The sequence below is a fragment of the Rhipicephalus microplus genome, chromosome 1 (genome assembly GCF_043290135.1).
Source record: "Rhipicephalus microplus isolate Deutch F79 chromosome 1, USDA_Rmic, whole genome shotgun sequence".
Lineage (NCBI taxonomy): Eukaryota > Metazoa > Arthropoda > Arachnida > Ixodida > Ixodidae > Rhipicephalus > Rhipicephalus microplus.
The window spans coordinates 147,709,818-147,730,087 of record NC_134700.1 but is presented as its reverse complement, the minus strand read 5'-3'; the positions used below and the strand labels follow the sequence as shown (position 1 = coordinate 147,730,087).

The 20,270-nt window shown below is 43.3% G+C and overlaps 1 long non-coding RNA gene across 1 annotated transcript; it reads right to left on the bottom strand.

Annotated features, from left to right (window-relative positions):
- Window positions 1–2,653: 2,653 nt before the first annotated feature.
- Window positions 2,654–8,627, bottom strand: LOC142768846 (uncharacterized). The gene is made up of 2 exons (XR_012885499.1): window positions 8,360–8,627; window positions 2,654–2,970 (listed from the first exon to the last, which is right to left on the bottom strand). It is a non-coding gene; the product is annotated as an uncharacterized LOC142768846 (long non-coding RNA).
- Window positions 8,628–20,270: the final 11,643 nt, after the last annotated feature.

Sequence of the window (20,270 nt, the reverse complement as noted above, 5' to 3'; positions counted from 1 at the left end):
TGAAGTACGAGGTTGTTTGGACGCCCCTCCATGTTGGAAGCGCAAAAGACATCCACTAGAAATCGCACACGTTCTTCGCATGAAGCCATACTTTCAGTGACTAACTGTGCAGTTTCTTTTAACTTGCTTTCTAAGAGTTTAGCATCGGGGCGATGTTTTTTAAGGCAATATTGCCACGCGTACGTGCCAGTGGCAATAGAAAAGAAGCAGCGTGAGCGTTCTTGGTCCAGCGCTGTAAAGAAGTGGCTGTATTTTCAGTGATAAATAAATTGTACTCGCTTGTTCTTCTCCGTGAGGTCATTGAACCGACGTCAAATTACAAAGTCTGCTCATAAATGTTCGGTTGCTGCACTCCGCAATCGCATGCGTTGGCAAATAGTATGGCACAGAGTGAAACCAATGAGAACAACAAAAACGGTAGAGCTCCTCTTTGTGGTCTGCTATGATTGGTCGAGCGTGGCCACTGATGATCACGTGAGGTAGGCTATGTCGGGGTATGTATTGACACCGGAGGTCTGAGACATCATTGGCAATTACGGACCGCATCGCCACCTTCTCACATTATTGAGTAACAGAGTAGAAAAGAATACTTATCCAACGGTTTCTCTTAGGTGAGCTTGCAAAAGGGCCCATGAAGTCAGTGTCTCTCTTTAAAAAGACGGGCTTGCTGGTGTCATAGGTTATAGGTGTTGGAGGTTTGTGACGTTCGCACACCATGCACCTAGTCACATACAGTCGACGAAGTTGTCGCTTTTCACACACACACACACAGACACACACACACACACACACACACACACACACACAAACTAGCAGATTCCACGTGTGACATGTGAAGCACGACTGAGGAAGGTGTAGATGTCACTCCAAATATGCACTACGTTACGAGGCGAACGTACATTACGCCGTGCATAACTCCCATGTCATGATTATCAAGTTTGGACATCTAATTTACCTTCGTCATCTGTTCACATCACCTAATACCTAATTTGGTATATGTGGAGCTAGTGAAATGGCCGCCAGCATGTCATGAAGGTAGCTCGTAGCCATGTTTTACATGACACGCATACCATTATTATCATGTTTGAACGTGTCATTAGGATTTGTCGTGCATTCCCGTCACGTAATACTAAATTTGGTATATGTGGAACGAGTGAAACGGCCACGAGCACGCTATGAGCGTAGCATGGAATCATGTTTTACATGACACGCATACCATGATTATCATGTTTGCACGTGTCAGTTACTTCCGTCGTCCATTCACGACTCGTAATACCAGATTTGGTATATGTGAGGCTAGCGAAACGACAGCGAGCTTATCATGAAAGGCTCACTATACTCCCACGTTACGTTGACGCGCGTGCACGCTGGGCACAGCGACGTTACGCTAGAAAAACGAGAGCACTGACGCCAGGTGTGACTGGCGCGGCCCGGCGGCAACCAACGCAAAATCCGACATGCGACATTTCACGCCGACAAAGTTACCCAGACAGCACCGGATGGAGGGACGCCGGGCGTGCTCAAACGCGGATGCGTCAAGGCAACGTAGTGGGGCGCGTGCCTGCGAGTATATGGCAGGCAGATTCGAGTATATGGCCTGGCGTGGCATCGCGGGCGTGACGCGACGAAACGAATGCAAGCGCCCACGCGCACTGGGTCACGATGAAGTGTATTGGCGCCTTGAATATGGCATATAGTCATGTTCTCACATGGCACGCATCACATGATTACCATGTTTGCACCAGCCACATACCTTCGTCATCCATTCACGTGGCGTAATGCGGAATTTGGTACATGTGAATCTAGTGAAACGGCTGCGAGCACATCATGAGCGTGGCATGCAGTCATGTTCTTGCATGACACGCATCTCATGATTATCATGTTCGCAGCAGTCATATATCTTCGTCACCCATTTAGGTCCCGTAATAGAAACTTTGGTATATGTGAAGCTAGCGAAACGGCCGCGAGCACATCATGAGCGTGGGACGTAGTCTTGAGTCATGACTTACATGACATCCACGTCATGATTTCGGCGTTAGGATCTGTCACTTGCGTTCGCCATGCAACTGTGTCTTTCTTGCACCGCTGTGAAAGTACTCGGCTGCTGACACACAAGTCGCGTGATCAAATCCCGGCTGTGGTGGCTGCATTTCCAATGGAGGCGAAAATGTTGTTGGCCCGTGTGCTCAGAATCGGGTGCACCTTAAAAAACCTCAGGTGGTCAAAATTTTGGAAGCCTTCCACTATGGCGTCTCTGATAAATATATGGTGATTTTGGGATGGTAAACATTACATATCCATCAATCAAATGTGTCTTATCCTACAAGTTTTGCAACATGTCTTGGGAAGGAAACCACCGCAAGAGCAGCAAGACCATCCTATGTAAAACAACACATTCATGACATACATGCCATGATTTTATGTTACAACTAGTGAATATGCTCGCCATACAGTCATATAATGCCGTAAAAATTTGGGAATCAATCCCGTGACCGAAATGGTTAGGAGAGCTAAAAGTCGTAGGCGGCTAGATACATCGATAAATACACTTAAAGTTGCCAAGTTTCACTATGAAATGCTTCGCATTTTAAAACGAAACAATTGAGGCAAATATCACTAATCGTTCAATGACAAAGAAAACACTGCGACCAAGTGGGGTTCTCATTCTTCTATTCGTCCTCTTCACCTTTATGAACCATTCTCAGCTCTTATTATTTTATACTATACAACACAATTCCATGTTTCAACCTCCCGCTTTTCCCTATTTTGCCTTTATGTCATTCTTCAGCACCATGAATTGCCTTTCCCCCACCCTTTCCGACATTTTCCCCTTTTTTATTCACACATGCCGACTCCTTACCCTAACTTTCCTCTCCTATCAGCAACTCACTCGTTGAATTCCCATAATCTAGGGCATAATTAAATGTTTATAACCGGTACCGAGGCTTAGTCCTTGCTGGAGACAGCCGCCTAAGAAAGGAGAAAGAAATAGATGAAAAAACAGGGAGGTTAGCCGGTTCTTTTACCAGCTGGCTACCTGTGCAGGGGAAAAATTTAGGTGAGAGTAAATTATTATATAGAAGAGATGTTAAAAAACAGACAAGAGCAGGAAAAAATAAAAGAGAACAGGAATACTTTGTTCTCACAAAGGGCGATTTACCCAGTCTATATAGTGCTTTTGTAAGTTTTTGGTGAAATGGAACGGGCGCACTCTCACAGAATATGTGAGATTGTTTCTTCGCAGCTGCATTTATTGCACGCAGAGCCACCTGAACTTTCTGTGAGATCCACACGACCCAGTGAAAAGCCTAACCATTCCACTGTAAACACATTCATTAGTATAGTAGTGTATTCGCACAGAACCGAAATAGCCTGCATTGCAATTATTGCGAAAAGCACTTGATATCTCACTGCAAGTAATATTTTACTTGGCGGCGGTAATACAAGTTAGGTAGCGTTAGCACCAAAGTGGCACACTCAACAAGGCGGGAGTTGTTTTATACACTGTCGGTAAAGAATTCCGGGTGCACAAAGTGCCATCTCTTTACTAAAATTGCTTACGAAATATGTTAGGATTTTAAGGAAGTGAAAGAACCTAAGTGTTCACTTTAACGATGCGATCTTTAAAATTGATGGAGATTTTCAAACGCAGAGTATTCGTACTCCTGTGTACATTAGGTCACATTAGGATTATCGCGTTAAGCACCGGAGGCATTGTTGAAGGCCTAGCTCTCATAATAGACACTTTTATTTGGGCGTACGTAACGAGCGTATACGTACGCGGCTCGACACGTTGCGTACGCTGCACGCGAAGCGCTCAACAACACTTTTAATTGACCGTATGGACCATACCGAGATACGTTCGATTCAACTAGACGTATGTTATTGGAAATAAGAGCCTTTGGGTCTTTTTAGCACACTCGTGTGGTGGTGGCCTTCATAGTGGCCACTATCGTCCAAGTCAAGGTGAATCATTTTTATCGATGGTTTACGGCGGTTTGTTCCGGATGCCTAAACAGGTCGCTAGATTGTACTTCTGATAGCAGTGCAACAGCGTCTCACAAAGTAAAATATACTCGATTTGGGCCGGATTTGTTGCTATCTGCATTCGACGCCATCGCTGTCATTTTGCTACCTGGTTCCTATTTCAATCGAGATATTGCGAGAGCATCACGGCGCGTACGCTTTGCCTCGTCACGTTTACGCACGCCGCATAATTTTTTTTCGGCGTACGCACACATCCACGGAATAGATACGTTACGTACAGCACCTGCGCACTTGAATTGAATTGAAGTTTATTTCGTCCTGAAATTCTTACAGGGTCGGGAGCATAGGCTAAAGGCTATATAGCCTGACATGGGGCCTCTGCTCCTAAATACAGTTTGGCACACAGGCCGCTCCATCTGTCGCATTTTTTTCATAAATAATTATATAACACAACAAGTAACACACAGAAATAAATTAATAACACTATAAATAAACCATAACACAACAAAATTTAGCATGGTCTTGTCACACTATTTCAGGGAAAACATTAGAAAAATCACTTTGTCACAAAAGCGTCATCTGAAAAGAACCTTCAATACAGAATATAAAATAAAGCATAAGAAAAGCAACTACAACACATAACTCAAATTGATAGATAGGATGTAACAAATCAAGTACAGAAATTTAATAAGCATACTCAATATCATGGTTCATTAGGATGGACTTGGTGATGGTGTTCGAAGATACGGAATTGAAATCTATAAGACCGTGTAAACGATTTAACATTGTGGGTATTTGATACTGAACGTGTTGCTTGCCATAACTTGTCCTTATTGCTGGGATTTTCCAGTGTTGCTGACGCATAGTATAATGAGTGTTGTCAGGCTGGTTCTGAAGACACTGTGGCTTGTTTTGTTTAATCCACTGCAGAAGTTTGAAATAATACAGTTTTGTTATTGTTAGTAATGCGTATTTTTCAAAGAGTGGTTTGGTTTTCAAATCCCTGATAATACCATGGTATTGCTCGAATGCTCGCAAAACTCTTTTTTGCAGAACTAGTATTTTTTGATAGTTTGTTTGTGTAGTAGTACCTCATACCAAAATACCATATGTCATTTTAGAGTATAAAAGGGCGTAATATAATTCTATTTGTAACCATTTTGGTAAGACTGGGCTGAGCTTATATAAACATCCAACGGTTTTACTGAGTTCTACCGTTAGTTTTTTTTATATGTGTGTTCCATGTCAATCCCTCAGAAAACCATACACCCAGGAACTTCTGGCTGGTGACTTGCTCTATCTCTTTGCCCTCAAATAAAACAGTTGAACTATAGTTACGCGGCTTATTAGGTGGGGCAAAGACAATGTATTTCGTTTTACTAACATTTAGTTGCAGTTTATTCAAACTAAGATACGCGGACAACTTTCGTAGGTAGTTATTAACCCGGTGTTCAAGCTCTAGAATGGATGTGCCACTAAAGACTATGTTAGTGTAATCTGCATACATTATTGACTTGGGAGAACATGGGATATGACACAGGTCGTTTATATAAATTATGAACAATAGAGTACCAAGAATTGACCCTTGTGGTACTCCTCTTGTTATGTTTAAGTAAGTGGATGCACTTTTCTTTATGCAAACACATTGATGGCGGTTTGTTAGATAGGTTTTCATTAACTCAAGAACCCCACCACGTACACCATACTTGCTAAGTTTAGCCGTTAGTACTTCATGACATACCGAATCAAACGCCTTTCTAAAGTCTATGAACAAACCTAGTGAGCACAGTCTATGTTCGATGTTTGTGATCAGTTGATGTTTAATATTAAGCAAAGCTGCTTCACAAGATTTATTTTTTTGAAAACCATACTGAGCCTCACTGATCACATTGTACTTGTCAAAAAATTTGTACAAGCGTACGTTTATTGCATTCTCAAATACCTTAGATAAAACAGGAAGAACAGATATTGGCCTGTAGTTTGTGAATATCCGTTTATCACCACCCTTGAAGACTGGGCATACTCTCGCTATTTTTAGGCTGTCTGGGAAAATACCAGTTTCAAACAATCTATTTATTATATAAACAATAATTGGAGCTATTGTATCAGCTACGTATTTTAGCAGAGTTGCCTTCATCTCATCGAAACCAGCGGCTACGTTATTTTTAATCTGGTTTATCAATTGTATTACTTCCTCTCTTGTCACTGTAGATAGTGACACGGAGTTTATAAGACCACACTCCTTTAATGTAACATAGGGAGCTATATTGCTCTCGTCTTTATATTCTGCACTGGTGACAAAGTAATTATTCATCTTATTCGCTGCGTCCCTATCAGATAAGGTACCTGCATTAGTATGACAACATAGCGGTGGTGGCTCTTTTTTCTCTGACATTAGATTCTTAACCTCGTCCCACACCTTCCTAGAGTCATTCTTTATTTTCGTAAATAACTTTTTATAATATGTTTCCCTCGCACGCTTTAGGTCGGTGTTCAACCTATTTCGGTATTTTTTAAACTCTGACAACGCCTCCAAGTTCCGTGACCGAACAAATGTGTGGTACATTTTATTTTTTGTTTTAATCATTTTCAATAGCTTTTCATCAATCCACGGCTTCCTTGCACGTTTGGGTTTTGGTTTTCGCAAGGTCATTGGAAATGCTTGATTATAACATAGTCTAAGTTTTTCGAAAAATGCCTCGTATGCTGCATTCGGATTTCTTTTCTCAAACACGCATGTCCAATCGACTGATTGAATATGTGAGCGAAACACTTCTATGCCTGCAGCACTAATGCTGCGAGATGAGGTTGCCACTGTGGTTTCGCGTTTGACTTGCATACTTGGCAGTAAACAAAAAATTGGTAAATGGTCGCTTACGTCAGTCGTTAACAGTCCAGAAAAACAGTCTCGGGAATGAATGTTTGTTACACATATGTCGAGTGAAGTTGCACTTTTTTCTGTTAATCTTGTGGCTTCCGTGATAAGATTGGTGCATGCAAAGGAGTGTATCATTCCAATAAACTTTTTAGCTGCAGTGTTACTCGATAACATATCTACGTTGTCGTCCCCCATTATGACAAAAGGCATCGAAAATTGGCATAGAAAAGAGAGCATACGCTCGATATACACAAAAAAGTCTATTTTTTTGCCCGTTGGTGGTCGATATATTACTACTACTATTAATTTCTGTAAACGAACCGACATACATTCAACGCTGCTGTTTATTACTGAACACTCAGAAATAATTTCATGCCTTAATGACGTTTTAACATAAATTGCTATGCCACCACCTCTACCGCTTGTCCGCACGAAACCATTATATGAGTAACCATGGAAATGTGGCGGTTTTTTGTGTCTGTTAGCCAGGTTTCCGTGTACATCAGAATATCAAAGTAGTGGGTGATCGAGGCATAAAATTCACTAAGTTATTGCTCTTTATTTCTAATACTACGCGTGTTTAGGTGTAGGTTTTTAAACGGTTTAGAATAACATGAGAAGATTTCGTTATTAGTGGCAACATCGTAATAGCTAATTGCTTCAGGTCTGTCTATTACATATCCGGCACTCTACAAGTACATCCGGAAGAGCGCGCACTACGTTCCTTCCTTCATATTTTCAGTGTCGCCAATGCATGTGATCCTCAACACTGGTGAGTTTTCATCTTTCCTTGCAAACACTTTGCCTCCTGCAGTCCACACGAATTTCCATCGCAGTTCTTTTTTTCTTTGTACTGTGGCACCGAGAAGTTGCTTGCCATAGCGGGTTAAATGTTCATTCAGAATAACTCTGCTAGGGGATTGGGATCCAAGTTGCTTTGCATCTAATTTTGATTTCTTCGCTTTGCTGAGGAAAGCATTTCTTTTTGTTCTACGAATGAACCGGACTATTATGTTTGATTCGTCGTGCTGAGCAGTAGGCACACGGTGACAAACATCAATATCACCTTCCGTTACTTCCTCCTGTAGGACTACACCAATTTGTTTGATTATAGCGATTGGTTCACCTTCAAGCGGATTGCCCTTAATCTCAACATTGTTGGAACGCTGATATTGTTCCAGTTTTTCTAGTTTGTTTGTCAGTTTCATATTTTGGGCACGAAGTTTTTTGTTTTCTTTCAGTACTTGCTGTAACTGCTTCGTGATTTCCTCAATGCCCTTGAATTTTTCTTTTAAGCCTCTGATTTCTAACCTAAGTTCACGCTTGAAATCTTCGAAGGCCTTTGTCATTTCTTTAGCCATTACAACAGCAAACCAACAATAAAACAAACAGCAAGCCAACAGTAACGAATATTCAAACAAAACAAGTGACAAATTGTTCGGCAGCAGTGCATGCCTCTGAAGCATAACAGGATTTCACAAGAATGCCGCCTACCTGTAAAAGCAAGCGCAATATGTAGGTGCTGCTCAGGCGCGCACCGCTGCCGAACTGTGTCGAATTCTCGTTGCGCTGGCCCTTTTTAAGCCGTCGGCACTTCAGGCAATCCTCGCGAATGTGGTCGTTGCCTCGTCTTGCACGCGCCAACACAGCTGATGCGGGATACTCTGGGCTCGAGGCGTGAATCCGTCTTATCTGGGCTGGGCAGCAGCAGTTCTCCTTGTAGGTCCGATAGCACTGTAAAAGCAAGCGCAATATGTAGGTGCTGCTCAGGCGCGCACCGCTGCCGAACTCTCGCTGAGCCATGCTGCGTTCGTGGCTCGTTACGTACGCCCGAGTAGAAGTGTCTAATAGCACATGTTGTGCAAGTGCAGAATGAGGAAGCATATCCCTCACGGGTCATGACAATTGAGATTGAACTTACACGAGCGGACATACTCTACCAATTTTTTTCCGCTAAAATAATGTGTTTCATTATTGTTCACTCAGCAACGGGCACATTATATCCTCACCTAAACATTCAAGTATTTGCCATGGTAACGAGTGGCGGTGTTATTTGATGTGTGTTGAATTAATATGTTTCAATATTGAATAGGGTTTAAGACTCCTGATCTAAAGAAAGAAATACAAATTTCATAGGGTACCATTTCAGCAAGATTTAGGCATTTTGACAGTAGTGACAGCTATTGTGGCAAAAAATGAAGAGCGCGTACTAATGCAACGACCCGAACATTCCAGAACAAATTATGACAGCTTCATTAAACCCCTCCTGAAAAACTCCTAACACATCTATTGTGCCTGTATCTGCCTAAACTACGTCTGACAGTGCCAGGGATTCGTAAGAGAGCAGATCTTTCATCGCCAGCTTTAAAGCAGCTGTCCTTGCTGATGCTGAACGAGGAATGCACAAAGCTCACTGAACTCTAGACGGATGAATTTACGACTTCTGATAGATCAGCAAAAGTGGTGAACTTCCTCGTAAACGTCGAACTGTATCGTTTCAGAACATCTGATAGGACCACATTGACCGATGTGGAACCGGCAGCACTGTGCAGTGCGCTTCGGCGAATTCAACTGGAGTAACCACAGAAATTGGGCATATTTACCGACTCCAAGCAGCCTTGTAGTGTCTGTCATCCGCTTAGAGCGTAGTGCACAAAAATATGCAGTATTAGAAAGAAGAAAAATTTGCCAGCATTTCAAAGACAAACGCCATGTCATCATTTTCCAGTCACATCCAGGCCACGGGACGGTAACGAACATGTCAGGACGGTAACTGTAACGGACATGTCCCAGGACGGTAACGAACATGTCAATAATTCTGCCAATAATGCTACAAAGATGGAACACAGAAATTCAAACTTTTGTAAAGAACTAATTGAGCACCAAGTATTCGCTCGCTCGCTCGCACGTCATATCACACTGTCGATGTGAAAGAAGACTAGTTTTGTGCATACCGGCCTACTCTGTCTAGATCCGTGACTTCAACTTCAAAATACATGCGGACTATCCTGATCCTAAACAACCATCCTATGACGCTTGACGCTTGGAGTGTCATTTACCAACACCGTTGCTTACCAACAAAGAATGGCAGGCAGTGCTACGTGTGCTCACTGTGGCACTGCGGGAAATATTGCACACGTTCTTTGTCATTGTCTTCAGTATACCTCCCGAAGACAACAAGTCTCTGCGATGTTAGCACAGCTGGACCGGACGACGGATCGCTTTCGGAGCAGTCGCTTTCGGAGAGCCGGTACATTCGACATTCTGGCCTGAAAACGACGAAGGCGCTGCTTAAAGTTCTGCAGTCAAGAAGCTCGCGAAACGACTATATCACTCCCGTGGTATGTACAATTTCTTGTTTCCCGCTTTGGCCCTTTCTCTATTCTTTCTAGCCACTTTTATGATTGATTGATATGTGGGGTTGAACGTGCTAAAACTACCATATGATTATGAGGTACGCCGTAGTGGAGGGCTCCGGAAATTTAGACCACCTGGGGTTCTTAAACGAGCACTAAAATCTGAGCATACGGGCCTACAGCATTTTCGGCTCCATCGAAAAGGCAGCCGGCGCAGACGAGTTTAGATCCCGTGACGTGTAGGTCAGCAGCCGAGTACCTTGGCCACTAAACCACCGCGACGGGACTTCTATCTACTTTGCCCTTCTGCAGTGCTGGGTAGCAAACTTGTAATTCCCTTCTGATGAACCTCGCTGCCTTTCACCTAACCTTTCCCTACCTCTCTCTTTCTCACACACAGTTTCACTTCTGTGCATTATAGGTCATTGAGCAAGCAATGGCACGCTCCACTGTTGCATTACACCTAAAAAAAGACCCCAAATTTATACTGAACCTGGAATGAATCAAATTTTATGGCAAGAAAGGAGCTTAACTCATGTGGTCTTGTTTTGATTACTATATGGGGTTTAACGTTCATAAACCACCAAATGATTATGAGAGATGCAGTGGTGGAAAGCTCCAGAAATTTTGACCACCTGGGGTTCTTTAACGTGCACACAAATCTGATCACACGGGCCTATAGCATTTTCGCTTCCATCGAAAATGTGACCGCTGCAGCAGGGACTTGATCCCGCAACTTGTGGGTCAGCAGCCGAGTACCTTAGTCGCTAGACCACCATGACGTGGCCCTTGTAGTGTTGAGAAATTATTTAAAAAATGGCTGTACTTCACATAAAGTACCGCAGAAACTTGTTTAAAATCAATTAAACTTTTAATTTAGCAGGAGCTCCCTTGACCATTGCTGATGCCGAACCAGAAAGGACAACTGGATACTTCACCCAAGCAGCCGTGCACCCTCATATAAAACATGGATGACCTCGATAATAAGGAAGATCGATGCCTCCTTTTGTATAAATGAATATTACATGCCTTGTGGTTGTACGTCACGCAATCTGTATACCTGGCCCTCTGCTGTGTTTGCCTGGATCTGTTAGAGGAGAATATTTGACTCTTAATGCTTCGTGGGTAGGCACATGATCGCCTAATGATCCTGTGAGCGGCCACGTGGAATGAATTACTCAAAGATAGAGTACCGCATTTTCTTAGAAACTTTGCTCATAGCTGCGCAAATGAGATCATCGGCTATATCGCTGTATTACTGTCACTGGTCACGTACTTGGGCTTCATTTAAGCAAATCACATTCTGTGAGGGAATTATGTATCCATAGACTCTAATTTATAGATGTGGCTTCGTGCTGCTACTTTAGCGAAGCCATGAGCATGTTGCTCAACTCTTCAACTTTCGATGTGCTTTGTCTTATTCACAATCAGTCGCCACAGCTCGTAGCATGCATACTTCGAATGTGATTACCATGTTAGGTGACATGCTATTTTTAAAGTTTGTTACGAGTATGAATCATTCTACGTTGTTTGGTATCTTGCTGCACAATCAATGAAAAACACGGTGCCTTTATCACCTTGCTGTACGATACAAAGTGCATTTGTAGACAACGGTTTCGTGAAATTGCACTTTTGCACATTTCTGCATACGCAAGGAGCATAGTCTTTGAGGGAGGAGTCGCGAAATAGCGGGTTCAGGAAAAACCCTAAATGCGATGTTTTTGTTTTCAATATTAGGTTTCAGAAAAATGATCTAGCTAACCAACTTTGTGGCGCTTTTTATTACGTATATAAATACAGTTCAAATAGAAACCCTTCATACAATTGTTAGCCAAGCCTTGTGGTCATTCTCTGAAGAAAATCCAGATAGATACAGCGCGAAACAGGTTGTCGCCACTGATAGCGTACATTACAGCCCCAATTTGCTTGTACTTCATTAACAGCAAGTTCCGAAACAGTAGGAAACTGCTGATGTCACAACATTTCAAGCTCGCTTCCTAGTTTATCATTTTTATTGTAAAGCAATTTTAACCGAAGATTTTCACTGCTCCATTCGTGCGGTGTCGTTTTGCCAAAGTATCGTCATGCGGTAACGTTAATGCACGGCGTCACAGAGCACAAAAGTAATCGGAACAATTGTGCCACGTGAAAAAAAATCTACATACATCACAGCACAACAGTTCAAGTAGTTGGAATTATGATGAAAACATCTACAAAGATGAGGTGAATTAGCAATGATATTGCTAGACTGTATCAATCAACTAAAGTCATTGTACCATGCCAACTACTGAAAGTTGTTATTTATTTTAATGCGGTCATTTTTTTTTCATTTCAAGTGAATGCAATGCTGCGTGTGCATGTATTTTCTGTAACGGTCTAGCACAACAGCCGCACAGTTGAATTGTTTTGTACGGTGAATGTCAAGGGCTTAGAGTGTGTTAAGATTATCTGCTCACTGCAAGCGAAGGGAGCTGTTATATGTTCGAAGTGTGAATTTTTTTTTATGTACCATGGAGTAGTTCCACCAAAATCCCGAAAAACATTTGGTAAACAAGATTTGCGAGGAGTTAATCACAATCTTAAAATTTCCTTTAAACGAGCATCATCTAGTAGATAGGTGATGAGTAGATGATATAGCCAGTCTGCTAGATAGAATATAGCAACGTTGGTGCCCCACAACGTTGGTGCCTGTCCCTGTGACCCCGTATTCGTTGTGCCGATACCAAGGCCGAATGTGTGCTCTTACCTCATTTCCAGTAGGTAACCGCTGGCAGCAATTGTTTGCATCCTACTGCAGCCGCAGACGCTCGACTATTTTACCAAGGCTCAGCAGGTTTATAGTGCGGCCAGGGGTGAATAAAAAATCCCAAGTGGTCACCTTTCGAGATAAGTAGCTGAGATGGGCACTTATCGGGAATGTTTGCAAATGTGCAGTGAAAGGACCTCAGTCGGTAAACTATATAAATGTATATCTGAATGGATTCCTTGTAAACTAACCCCCGTATTCACTAACAATCCTCAGGTCGACTTTCACCCTTCACTTGACAGAGTTGAGCACTGTGCCGCCGCTCGGCTAAAAATGGCGCTGCGCTACTCAAGGATCGCAGCAGATTATCGCTGATGTGCAGTGACTTGTCGTGACTAGAGACGGCGCTTCCATCGGCTTTCTCAAGTGAAGGTGGAGCGTTGAGTGAAGGGACGTTCTAGAATACAGGGGTTAATCTGGTGTCCCCATAAGTACGGAACGCACGATACCTCCAAAGTTCTGTTTCTAGAGAGACTAGTCATTCATCTGATGAACTTCACGCTTTCACAACATCAATTTCGGCACCTCCCATTTAACCGTTACTGCGGCTTCAATTGAATACATGGCGCTGCAGCATATCTCTGTTGCGTTAGGTACCAGAGCAGGTACTGTACAAATAACATCCATATAGTTTCCTATCAGCAGCCATCGTACCACAGGGGTTATATGTAGACTTGATAGGTTGAGAGGGTTCAAAATAAGTTGAGAGGGTTCAAGCTTATTATTTTCTCGCGCCAGTTTTTGGTTTTTCTAAAATATTTTTTTGCATTCTACATTATCCAGGAAAAGCTGCACCATTCATGATCTTTTAACTTCACCCAGCACCTTCATCGGGCGAAGTCGGATACAAAACCCGAAAATATTCTGCACTGCTAAAAAATTGGATCGACTGCAACGGTACCCAAACCCGGACAAGCGGCAGGCAATTTCATTTACACCGTTCATCGCCCTTTGGAACTTCAGTTCTCGATTGTTTCCCTGTGTTATCGTTCACGGATGACAGCACGAGCTCATAATAAGCGGCTCACCCTCGTGAGGGTCGTCGCCGTTAATCTTTATTGCCGGCGGACAACGGCACTAAGTAGGGATCTGTGTAGCGCTTTGTCTCGCTAATGCCTTCACGCCTCGTGCACTTACGTCGCCAACCTGCCGCCCACGTCGCTAATCATCCCCTCCTGACAAACAAGCACTTTGTGTCGCACTCCGTCACCCGCGCCTCGAGGGAGTGGAAATATCACGTATTTCACCACCGACGCGTCTTCGCGACTGGAGAGTACATCGGCTCTGCTGGGTTCTTCGTTCTAAATTATTTACCTAAGCTCAGTTGTTCCAGCCTATTTTTACGCATGATGTGACCCACTTAAGGCGATATCCACAATGCCGGGGAGAGGGCGGGAGGCGGGAATGCCTCAAGGTTGGATGACTGTATTCAGGGCGAGGTACAAAGAATAAGCCTGTCTGCCATCCTTGCGAGCACAATTTGCAAGTTTGTTTGTGCAGGTTTATTGAAGCATTTCAGTGTATTTCGTCGAGAAAGTTCGATTAAGGGTGCTAAATTATGCAGCACGAGGAATAAGGAGAGCCCCCTCTTCTGGGCACTCATTAAAGATGCTTTCCAGGCAAGGTACCCAGCCTACGCAGTATTTTTTGCAGATTGTTATGATGCATGATAAAATGTATCCTACAGTTTCAGCATATGAAGGAAGTTGTAGCGTTACCTTTCTATAAGTTATAGGCTAGAAAGTTCTGAATACTTAAAAACACCAGGAGTTTGTGGAACATGGTACACAATCGCAACGTAAGTCAAATTGACAACTCTATTTAGGGCCCATTAGCAGCTCTCCTAGGGTCCCTACTTCAAATAAATTTCTGAAATACCCATCGAAGTATAATTTCTGTTGATTTTACGAAGTACCGAAGGACCCGTTACAAAGTATCGAAGTACCCAATTGCCGATTTCCAAAGTTGCACAGTTTGTTCGAGTAGCGTTGCATTATGATTACGATGATTGCTTATCGCTAAGCACTTTGCAGTCGCTGGGAATCTTTAAACTACCCCCTCATTACGGCAACCTCATGGTGTTAAGCATGGCGCGAACCTACGCTGGGCAATCAGTTCTTGGTATGCTGCTCCTTGCTTGGTTATATACGGTCTTTCTGAATACTGTTTCGAAACGCTGTTACGGTTCTGTCATGGAATTTGTGAATTGGACGGTGGCTCAAACTTGTTTTTTTATGATTTGGGACAGCATAGTCATTGACATTGGCAACTTCTGTCAGTTCATAGCAGCTTACGCTGCAAGAGCTCTAGCAATTGAGCTCGTAAAACTCCCTCTCTCTTTTTCCCCCTCATCCTCCTCTCCCGCGTGTTCGGTAGCGAACTGGAGTTAGCCTAGTTAACCTCTCCACTTTTCTGACATTTTTCTTCTTCTCCCTTTCCCTCTCTCTTTCCTTCCAAAATCTGCTATCAGAAACATTGAGTCCGCGACAACTTGTTTTCAATTCTTGACTCAGAAACACTGCTTTGTTATGCAAAACATAGAGAGTAGTTCGGAAGTTTAGAGAAGTTATTTTCATCGGGCATATTTGGGCATGCAATAATAAACTTCGTAACACCACAGCTGAAAATTTTGCATGTCATAAGACCACGAGGGCTATTCACACAATACATCTACGCCATCTGTAATGCATTCCGAACGAGGTGGATGCCAAAGGAACTGTGAGGGCTTTGGCTAGACAGCCAGTAGAAGCGATCCGCACCTCCCATGCAAGACAAGCGTTATGAGTCAGCATTGTAGTGGCTTCTAACCTATCTCGGAGTTCGTATGCATACAATAATCAGCGGTGATTATTTCTTCATTGCGGGCCTCAATAAAAAAGCAGAAAATCGATAACGAAGAGATTGGAGAAAGGTAAAGGCACAGGGGTGAAATGAAGACGGGGCTCGATCTCGTCACATTGTCATGCTGGGCTTTTTACTCCATAAATGGCACTTGTGAACGTAGATTACTGGGACCTTTTGAAGAAGGAGTGACCCTTGGAGGATGCTGAGGAGAGAAAGGAAGGGAGACAAAACAGGCATACGGGAATCGGGTGCAAGAAAGAAATGAAGCGTTCCGATGGGAGCCCAGTGATTGGAGTAAGCGAAATACGGTGTGTGTGTGTGCCTCTTTATGTCAGTTGCATATATATCTGGTGAAAGATGGCGGTGGCATAGAATGAACAGTAGGAAAGTGTGAGCCAGTGAAGGTTGCTATTGTTTACGGGAAAGAAGAGCGAGAGAAGCTGGTGCCATTGACTGTTAACTCACGTCAGTGACCTTTCTTCAATTTATATGCAAATGGCTTGCTCTGCGTCTCCGACCTCGCCTATCGCCGCAGCAATTCGAGGCTCTAGCATTGTCCTCTCGACCACTTAGGTGCCCTTCATACTTCTGAAATAAGCCCTTTCTAACCTCTTCTTTCGCGAGGTGAACTGTGATCAGCGATTTCAAGAATCAGAAGCGCTCGATTACGGGATATTGAAATAGCCAACTGCAATGGTCTTTTCACAGTGACGGCTGTATATAGCTGCGAGAAACGAGAACGAAAATCTGTACGGTATGGGTGTTACGAGGGACTCCATTGGCTGCGTTATCAGTTACATCATTCTCACCGTCTTACAAAAGCACGCACGCCATTTGTGGCGTAGTGAGTGACGTCATTCTGTCCGTCGCCACCATGGCGCCGAGCTTGCTGATAACAATTTCTCTTGAAAGTTTTCGTAAGGGTATAGCACGGACAACTCTAGAAGAGCTCCGAAAGTCGAAACGTGAGAGCTCGCATTCGTCAGGCCATTTATGCAGCCCGAATAAAGTGTACTAGAATTGTTTAGTGGCGTGATTGCGTCTAGCCACTTGATGCCTTTCGCATCGACTGCAACTGCAGCAGCGGTGCTGTAGTCCATTAGTAATGCAATCGAGCGCGCTACTTCGGCACGGTTTTCCGATGCAGCTCTTTTTATGCACGCCTATTATTCATGCCCAGTACATGCTGTCATAACCCATGAAAAATGACACGCCAAAGTACGGAATTCCAGCTCCACAAAAATTCTGTGATATATCGATTTTATTTAATTTTAGAAATAAAACCGTTAAAACTATTACGATATTATAAATATGAGAAAAAAATACCTGAATGACACACTGAATCTAGAAGTACTTTTACAGCGCAAACACAAAGCGCCCCCTCACACACACAAAAAAAGAGACGACACACACAAGCGCTGACTATAACCTTGTTGACAACATACTCTAGAGTTCAAAGTCAGTACTTCTGCGTGTCGTCTTTTTTTTAAATGCGAAGCATTTCTTAGGGAACATCACTGACTTGACTTTGAGTGTTTCTATTTATCTATCTAGCCACCAACGACCTTTAGCTTTCCTCACCGTTTTGATGATGGGATCTATACCAAAACATTAATGGCATAACATGGCTGTATTACGAGCATAAGTGACTAGTCAATACATTAAAACTATGACATTTATCTAATGATCGCTTGTTATATTTCATTGTCTTGCTGCTGTTGCGACAATTTTGTTCACACAAAATATTAAAAAAACTGCTATGGCTTGGTGTGACTGCATGGCGAACATAAGTGACAGGCACTAAAGTGGAAATCATGACATGCATGTCATGTAACTCATGACTACATGTGACGCCAATGGTGTGCTCACGGTCGTTTTTCTAGCTTCAAATATACCAAATTTGCTATTACGGGACGTGAATGGATGACGAAGGTATGTGACTGATGAAAACATGATAATCATCAGATGCGTGCCATAGAACAACATGACTGCATTCCACAATCACGGTGCGCTCATGGCCCTTTCACTAGCTTCGCGTATGCCAAATCTGACATTACGTGACGTGAATGGATGATGAAGATATATCACTGGTGCATACATTGTAATCACGACATGTGTATTATGTAAGACCATGAATGCATGCCACGCTCGTGATGCGCTTGCGGCTGTTTTCCTAGCTCACTTATACCAAATTTAGTATAACGTGACGTGAATGGACGGCGAAGGTAAATCACACGTTCAAACATGAGAATTAAACTCGTAATGTGCGGCATATTTTACATGCCTACCAGTGCTGGTGCTGGTATTGCAAATGCTAGTGGTGCCGTCGTTACGCGACTCTAAACAGCATACTTGCATCTTATCTAGATACATGAGTGCACATAACATCACAACTTGCGTTTAATGTCTACTACGTCCGTTCGTCTCGTACCATTGTGCTCATTTTAAAGTGACATATCAACCTTGGCACATCATCAATTCCCATTTTACATGAGATCTGCCAATTTTTCGTTGCTTGTTTTTTTGCGTTTGCCCTGTAAAAGTACTTCTAGGATTATGAACAAACTAGGCCCAAAAAAAGTTTTCGTATTCTTGGCCCAAAAGAAGCGTCGTATTCTCGGCATTGTTAGACACCTTGCGTGAAGTTATAGGTACTTCAAAGCAGTACTGCACTGGGAACGTCACCAGAAGCGCGTGCTCTAAAACAGCTGATAACGCGTTAGTTAAAGAGAACTTGGCCTCGGAAATTTTAATGATTGTAACTATTTCAAATCAAAATACCCCATAAAAAGCACATGTACTTAGACTGGAGACTGTCATTGGAGCGGGGATAAAAAGTGAATCTCAATTCCCGCTGCCCCGAAATTGTTTCATCGTTAACTTTTCTGGAGATACTAAAAAAGGTACATGCACTAACAGCGACCACAAAGTTAGCCGTTCTGCACACGGCGCATTCCCCCCCCCCCCCCCGCTCTAATAAGTTTCTGAGGAGCTTTCAGCTGTTTGAGACATTCTGGGCAGATTGAGATTTCAAAAGTATTTCAAGTCTAACATAGTCCAACGAGAGATGCACCGCGTGCAAATTTTGGCCGTTTTAAGAGTATTTGCAGGGATATTGTGCGCATGTGTACTGTGTAGGTATACAAGTTATTGATTGATTGATTGATTGATATTCGGGGTTTAACGTCCCAAAAGCACCATAAGATCTCGAGAGACGCTGTTGTGGAAGGCTCCGGAAATTTCGACCCCCTGGGGTTCTTTAACGTGCACCCAAATCTGAGCACACAGGCCTACAACATCTTCACCTTCATCGGAAATGCAGCCGCCACAGCCGGGATTCAATCCCACGAACTGCAGGTCAGCAGCAGAGTACCTTTGCGACTAGAACGCCATGGTGGGGCCGTATACAAGTTAATTTTTGCAAAACAGCATACCGAACCAGCATCCCAGCTTGCTGAGTCGGCCTACTGCTATTAACAGCACTCGGAGCTTGCGTAAGCGAAGCACATTAAGCGCGAAAGCCTTACGCGGGTAAAATAAAGCAAGCATTTCAGAAAACATTAGGATCCTCCGCAAAACTTGCATGATGAAACTGAGTCGTTACTGATAGAAATATTGTGACAAAGTTATTTGTACTCGGGCTTCTCATGAAACATTTGAGCACACGTAGACTCGATATATGCAGATCAGTGCTCTGCATATATCGTAGAGATTGCCGACAAAACAAGCGTATGCTTTCATTGTGGTTTTGATACTTCTTTAATCTTTGTGGTGTCACCACTTACGATATAGCGTGGTTCAAAGCGCTGCTTGAGTGAGCAGCTAGGTGGACTCTGTGCGAACTCCGATTTTCTTTTTTTCAGGTGTTAACAAAACTTAACAAAACTCTGGAAGACATGCTTTCAATGTATGTGGACATCGAACACAAAAACTGGGACGAGATTCTCCCTCACATAACGTTCGCATACAATACTGCGAAACAAGTAACCACACGGATGACCCCATTCAGCCTTGTTCACGGACGAGAAGTGAGAACGATGTTAGACGCGATGCTGCCACACGAATGCGATGACAACGAAACGAGTGCTGACGCGTTTACTTAACGCGCAGAGGAAGCCAGGCAGCTCGCACGTCTGCGAATATACAAACAGCAAGAGTACGACGCAGGCCGCTATAACCAACGTCATACACCTGTAACGTACGAAACCGAGGACAGGGTATGGGTGTGGACGCCTGTACGAAGACAGGGACTATCCGAAAAACTGCTCAGAAGGTACTTCGGACCTCATCAAGTGTTGCGGCGACTAAGTGACGTTACCTATGAAGACGTCCCGGATAGTCCAAACTGTTCAAGATGTCGCCAGCACCGACCTGAGCTTGTGCACGTAGTGCGCATTAA